The 8,386-nt window shown below is 32.7% G+C and overlaps 1 protein-coding gene across 2 annotated transcripts in view; it reads left to right on the top strand.

Annotated features, from left to right (window-relative positions):
* The first annotated feature begins 1 nt into the window (after position 1).
* IFT74 (intraflagellar transport 74) overlaps positions 2-8,386 on the top strand; it is a 145,418-nt gene continuing 137,033 nt past the window's right edge. Inside the window, exon 1 of one of the 2 annotated variants that reach the window (XM_063455182.1) lies at positions 2-116. The gene's annotated coding sequence lies outside the window, so the exon portion shown is untranslated. Of the gene's footprint in view, positions 143-8,386 lie in introns of both variants that reach the window. The other variant, XM_063455181.1, reaches the window with a different exon arrangement.

The raw sequence follows: 8,386 nt of genomic DNA, 5'->3' as shown, positions 1-8,386 counted from the left end.
AGAGGGAGTCGCGAGAATCTCAGGGACTTCCGCGAGGTTTGGCGGGTGAGCCTGAAGGTCACGTGATCTTTGTTGCCAAGCGACAAAGTGACACGGGAAAACGGAGACAGCTAACGGTGTTTGTGTACAGCCAGCTCTCACTGTATGTATTTATATAATAATAATAATAATAACCCAGCCAACTCTCACACTGTATGTATTTATATAATAATAATAATAACCCAGCCAGCTCTCACTGTATGTATTTATATAATAATAATAATAATAACCCAGCCAACTCTCACACTGTATGTATTTATATAATAATAATAATAACCCAGCCAGCTCTCACTGTATGTATTTATATAATAATAATAATAACCCAGCCAACTCTCACACTGTATGTATTTATATAATAATAATAATAATAACCCAGCCAGCTCTCACTGTATGTATTTATATAATAATAATAATAACCCAGCCAGCTCTCTCACTGTATGTATTTATATAATAATAATAATAATAACCCAGCCAGCTCTCACTGTATGTATTTATATAATAATAATAATCCAGCCAGCTCTCACTGTATGTATTTATATAATAATAATAATAACCCAGCCAGCTCTCACTGTATGTATTTATATAATAATAATAATAACCCAGCCAGCTCTCTCACTGTATGTATTTATATAATAATAATAATAATAACCCAGCCAGCTCTCACTGTATGTATTTATATAATAATAATAATAACCCAGCCAGCTCTCTCACTGTATGTATTTATATAATAATAATAATAATAACTCAGCCAGCTCTTTCACTATATGTATTTATATAATAATAATAATAATAATAACCCAGCCAGCTCTCACACTGTATGTATTTATATAATAATAATCCAGCCAGCTCTCACACTGTATGTATTTATATAATAATAATAATAATAATAACCCAGCCAACTCTCACACTGTATGTATTTATATAATAATAATAATAATAATAACCCAGCCAGCTCTCACACTGTATGTATTTATATAATAATAATAATAATAACAACCCAGCCAGCTCTCACTGTATGTATTTATATAATAATAATAATAACCCAGCCAGCTCTCTCACTGTATGTATTTATATAATAATAATAATCCAGCCAGCTCTCACTGTATGTATTTATATAATAATAATAATAACCCAGCCAGCTCTCTCACTGTATGTATTTATAATATAATAATATTAATCCAGCCAGCTCTCACTGTATGTATTTATATAATAATAATAATAACCCAGCCAGCCCTCTTACTGTATGTATTTATATAATAATAATAATCCAGCCAGCTCTCACTGTATGTATTTATATAATAATAATAATAACCCAGCCAGCTCTCACACTGTATGTATTTATATAATAATAATAACCCAGCCAGCTCTCACACTCTATGTATTTATATAATAATAATAATAATAATAACCCAGCCAGCTCTCTCACTGTATGTATTTATAATATAATAATAATAATCCAGCCAGCTCTCACTGTATGTATTTATATAATAATAATAATAACCCAGCCAGCTCTCACACTCTATGTATTTATATAATAATAATAATAATAACCCAGCCAGCCCTCTCACTGTATGTATTTATATAATAATAATAATCCAGCCAGCTCTCACTGTATGTATTTATATAATAATAATAATAACCCAGCCAGCTCTCACACTGTATGTATTTATATAATAATAACCCAGCCAGCTCTCACACTGTATGTATTTATATATTAATACTAATAGTAATAACCCAGCCAGCTCTCACACTGTATGTATTTATATTATAATAATAATAACCCAGCCAGCACTCACTGTATGTATTTATATAATAACAACTCAGCCAGCTCTCACTGTATGTATATAATAATAATAAACCCTCAGCCAGCTCACACTGTATGTATTTATATAATATAATAATAATAACCCAGCCAGCTCTCACTGTATGTATTTATATAATATAATAATAATAACCCAGCCAGCTCTCACTGTATGTATTTATATAACTCAGCCAGCTCTCACTGTATGTATTTATATAATAATAATAACTCAGCCAGCTCTCACTGTATGTATTTATATAATAATAGCTCAGCCAGCTCACACTGTATGTATTTATATAATAATAATAATAATAATAACAACCCAGCCAGCTCTCACTGTATGTATTTATATAATAATAATAATAACCCAGCCAGCTCTCACACTGTATGTATTTATATAATAATAATAATAATAACCTAGCCAGCTCTCACTGTATGTATTTATATAATAATAATAACCCAGCCAGCTCTCTCACTGTATGTATTTATATAATAATAATAATAATAACCCAGCCAGCTCTTTCACTATATGTATTTATATAATAATAATAATAATAATAATAACCCAGCCAGCTCTCACACTGTATGTATTTATATAATAATAATCCAGCCAGCTCTCACACTGTATGTATTTATATAATAATAATAATAATAATAACCCAGCCAACTCTCACACTGTATGTATTTATATAATAATAATAATAATAATAATAACCCAGCCAGCTCTCACACTGTATGTATTTATATAATAATAATAATAATAACAACCCAGCCAGCTCTCACTGTATGTATTTATATAATAATAATAATAACCCAGCCAGCTCTCTCACTGTATGTATTTATATAATAATAATAATCCAGCCAGCTCTCACTGTGTGTATTTATATAATAATAATAATAACCCAGCCAGCTCTCTCACTGTATGTATTTATAATATAATAATATTAATCCAGCCAGCTCTCACTGTATGTATTTATATAATAATAATAATAACCCAGCCAGCCCTCTTACTGTATGTATTTATATAATAATAATAATCCAGCCAGCTCTCACTGTATGTATTTATATAATAATAATAATAACCCAGCCAGCTCTCACACTGTATGTATTTATATAATAATAATAATAATAACCCAGCCAGCTCTCACACTCTATGTATTTATATAATAATAATAATAATAATAATAACCCAGCCAGCTCTCTCACTGTATGTATTTATAATATAATAATAATAATCCAGCCAGCTCTCACTGTATGTATTTATATAATAATAATAATAACAACCCAGCCAGCTCTCACACTCTATGTATTTATATAATAATAATAATAACCCAGCCAGCCCTCTCACTGTATGTATTTATATAATAATAATAATCCAGCCAGCTCTCACTGTATGTATTTATATAATAATAATAATAACCCAGCCAGCTCTCACACTGTATGTATTTATATAATAATAATAATAACCCAGCCAGCTCTCACACTGTATGTATTTATATATTAATACTAATAGTAATAACCCAGCCAGCTCTCACACTGTATGTATTTATATTATAATAATAATAACCCAGCCAGCACTCACTGTATGTATTTATATAATAACAACTCAGCCAGCTCTCACTGTATGTATATAATAATAATAATAAACCCTCAGCCAGCTCACACTGTATGTATTTATATAATATAATAATAATAACCCAGCCAGCTCTCACACTGTATGTATTTATATAATATAATAATAATAACCCAGCCAGCTCTCACTGTATGTATTTATATAACTCAGCCAGCTCTCACTGTATGTATTTATATAATAATAATAACTCAGCCAGCTCTCACTGTATGTATTTATATAATAATAGCTCAGCCAGCTCACACTGTATGTATTTATATAATAATAATAATAATAATAATAATAATAATAATAATAACAACCCAGCCAGCTCTCACTGTATGTATTTATATAATAATAATAATAACCCAGCCAGCTCTCACACTGTATGTATTTATATAATAATAATAATAACCCAGCCAGCTCTCACACTGTATGTATTTATATAATAATAATAATTACCCAGCCAGCTCTCACTGTATGTATTTATATAATATAATAATAAACCCTCAGCCAGCTCTCACTGTATGTATTTATATAATAATAATAATAACCCAGCCAGCTCTCACTGTATGTATTTCTATAATAATAATAATAACCCAGCCAGCTCTCACACTGTATGTATTTATATAATAATAATAATAATAACAACCCAGCCAGCTCTCACTGTATGTATTTATATAATAATAATAATCCAGCCAGCTCTCACACTGTATGTATTTATATAATAATAATAATAGTAATAACCCAGCCAGCTCTCACTGTATGTATTTATATAATAATAATAACCCAGCCAGCTCACACTGTATGTATTTATATAATAATAATAATAATAACCCAGCCAGCTCTCACACTGTATGTATTTATATAATATAATAATAATAACCCAGCCAGCTCTCACTGTATGTATTTATATATTAATACTAATAGTAATAACCCAGCCAGCTCTCACACTGTATGTATTTATATAATAATAATAATAACCCAGCCAGCTCTCTCACTGTATGTATTTATATAATAATAATAATAATAGTAATAACCCAGCCAGCTCTCACTGTATGTATTTATATAATAATAATAATCCAGCCAGCTCTCACTGTATGTATTTATATAATAATCATAATAACCCAGCCAGCTCTCTCACTGTATGTATTTATATAATAATAATAATAACCCAGCCAACTCTCACACTGTATGTATTTATATAATAATAATAATAATAATAATAATAACCCAGCCAGCTCTCTCACTGTATGTATTTATAATAATAATAATCCAGCCTGCTCTCACTGTATGTATTTATATAATAATAATATTAACCCAGCCAGCTCTCTCACTGTATGTATTTATATAATAATAATAATAATAACCCAGCCAGCTCTCTCACTGTATGTATTTATATAATAATAATAATAATAACCCAGCCAGCTCTCACTGTATGTATTTATATAATAATAACAATAATAATAACCCAGCCAGCTCTCTCACTGTATGTATTTATATAATAATAATAATAATAACCCAGCCAGCTCTCTCACTGTATGTATTTATATAATAATAATAATAACCCAGCCAGCTCTCACTGTATGTATTTATATAATAATAATAATAACCCAGCCAGCTCTCACACTGTATGTATTTATATAATAATAATAGTAATAACCCAGCCAACTCTCACTGTATGTATTTATATAATAATAATAACCCAGCCAGCTCTCACACTGTATGTATTTATATAATAATAATAATAACCCAGCCAGCTCTCACTGTATGTATTTATATAATAATAATAATAATAACCCAGCCAGCTCTCTCACTGTATGTATTTATATAATAATAATAATAATAATAACCCAGCCAGCTCTCACTGTATGTATTTATATAATAATAATAATCCAGCCAGCTCTCACTGTATGTATTTATATAATAATAATAATAATAACCCAGCCAGCTCTCACTGTATGTATTTATATAATAATAATAATAATAATAATAATAATAATAACCCAGCCAGCTCTCTCACTGTATGTATTTATATAATAATAATAATAACCCAGCCAGCTCTCACTGTATGTATTTATATAATAATAATAACCCAGCCAGCTCTCACACTGTATGTATTTATATAATAATAATAATAATAACCCAGCCAGCTCTCACTGTATGTATTTATATAATAATAATAATAACCCAGCCAGCTCTCACTGTATGTATTTATATAATAATAATAATAACCCAGCCAGCTCTCACTGTATGTATTTATATAATAATAACTCAGCCAGCTCTCACTGTATGTATATAATAATAATAATAAACCCTCAGCGAGCTCTCACTGTATGTATTTATATTAAAAAAAAAAAATACTTCCTGATATTATTTTTATTTGTAAACCTTTGCCCCTCTAATTTAAGACTATGTCCTCTTGTTGTGGTCGTTTTTCTTCTTTTAAATATAGTTTTCACCTTTACTGTGTTGATTCCCTTTATGTTTCTTTCATATCCCCCGTCTCGTCTTTCCTCCAAGCTAAACATGTTACGATCCTTTGATCTTTCCTTGTATATTTTATCCTGTAATCTATGAACCAGTTTAGTAGCCCTTCTCTGAACTCGCTCCAAAGTATCAATATCCTTCTGGAGATATGGTCTCCAGTACTGCGTACAATACTCCAAGCGAGGTCTCGCTAGCATTTCCTGCTGCTCTATTACACTGTCTACCTACCTTTAGGTCATCTGAAATGATTACCCCTAAATCCCTTTCTCCACAAATGTTTTGGTTAGGACTTTATCAAATATTCTGTACTTTTCCTTAGGTTTTTACATCCAAGATGCATTATCTTGAACTTATCCACATTAAATGTCCGGTGCCACAGCTCTGACCATTTTTCTAGTTTACCTAAATCATTTGACTTATCCCTTCTGGAACATCAACCCTTTTATATATTTTAGTATCATGAGCAAAAAGACATACCTTACCATCAAGACCTTCTGCAATATCACTAATAAAAATATTAAAGAGATTCAGTCCAAGTTCAGATCCTTTTGGTACCCTACTGGTAACAAGACCTTACATCGAATATACTCCATTGACTACAACCCTCTGTTAGAATCCAATATTAAAGATTGCTGTTTATTGATAAGCCTTCTATGTGCGACAGTGTCTAAAGCTTTACTGAAATCTAGGTAAGCAATGTCTACTGTATCACACTAAGTCTTCAGTGAATACTATTCTACCAATCTACTTCCCTAATACTTCCCTTACATTTTGTATCACTATATCCCACTCCCTCTAGCATGTAAGCTCATTGAGCCCTCAACCCCTCTGTTCCTGTGCGTCAAACTTGTCTGGTTACAATTACATGTTTGTTAATCCACCCATTGTAAAGCTCTACGGAATTTGCTGTCGCTATATAAATATAATAATAATAATTATATAAATACATAACATGGTCTTTTTTACCAGTGGTGTACCTCAGGGATCTGTACTTGGACCTATTCGCTTTAATATTTTTATTAGTGATATTGCAGAAGGTCTTGATGGTAAAGTATGTCTTGTTGCTGGTGATACAGAAATATGAAACATGTTTGATGTTCCAGGAGGGATAAGCCAAATGGCAAATGATTTAGGTAAACAAGTAAAATGGTCAGAGCTGTGGCAACTGACATTTAATGTGGATTAGTGCAAGATAATGCATTTTGGATGAAAAAAACCCAAGGACAGAGTTGTTAATAATTGATAAAGTCCTAACCTTAACATCTGAGGAAAGGGATTTAGCGGTAATTATTTCAGATGTCTTAAAGGTAGGCAGACAATGTAATAGAGCAGCAGGAAATGCTAGCAGAATGCTTGGTTGTATAGGGAGAGATATTAGCAGTAGAAAGAGGGAAGTTCTCATGAGATTGTACAGAACACTGGTGAGACCTCACTTGGAGTATTGTACGCAGTACTGAAGACCATATCTCCAGAAGGATATTAATACTTTGGAGACAGTTCAGAGAAGGGTTACTAAACTGGTTCATGGATTACAGCAGCGGTTCCGAAACGGACACACATGGGAGCCGCGAGATATTCTCCCGGTGCTATGATGATAGCACCGGGAACTGTGATCTTCCCTGCCGGCTCTGCAGGACTGGAGGGGAGATCAGAGATCGCCCACTCCGGCCCGCTAGCACTTTACTGACAGCCGGCAGGGGAGGGAGGGAGAGAGGACCCGGGGAGCTCTAACTTGCAGCTCCGCCGGGATCTCCTCTCACGAGCTCGGAGCGTTGCCGCAGTTACCACGGCAACGCTCCGAATCTCATGAGCAGGGCCGTCTTTAATTTTGATTGAACCCTGGGCAAGCATTTACTTGGGCCCCCCCCGACTACATATAGATACGCACAAATACACTACCTGACACACACACACACACGTAAATACACACTGACCGCATATAGATACACACAAGAACATACAGATACACACAGACTACATATAGATACACTAACACATACATAGACACACACAGATACAAACACTGGCATACATGCAGATGCAAAGGTACACACACTGACTTCATATAGATACATCGACACACACACTGACACACATACAGACACACAGATACACAACCTGACACACATGCAGATATACAGATACAAACACTGACACATACAGATACAAACACAAATGGACAACATACAGATACAGAGACACATTCTGACAGACGTACTGACACAGACAGCCATACTGAAACAAACATGGACAAAGACATACTGAACCACACAGACACTGAGGGACTCACACACACAGACATACAGATACACTGACAGACATACTGGCACATATACACACAGACAGATGGACATACTGAAACACACATACACTGACAGACATATTGACAAACACAGACATACAGAACCACACGGACACTGACAGACTCACACATAGACATACAGACA

Source organism: Pelobates fuscus, chromosome 5 (genome assembly GCF_036172605.1).
Source record: "Pelobates fuscus isolate aPelFus1 chromosome 5, aPelFus1.pri, whole genome shotgun sequence".
In the NCBI taxonomy this organism is placed as follows: domain Eukaryota; kingdom Metazoa; phylum Chordata; class Amphibia; order Anura; family Pelobatidae; genus Pelobates; species Pelobates fuscus.
This window is presented reverse-complemented; position numbering and strand designations above follow the sequence as displayed.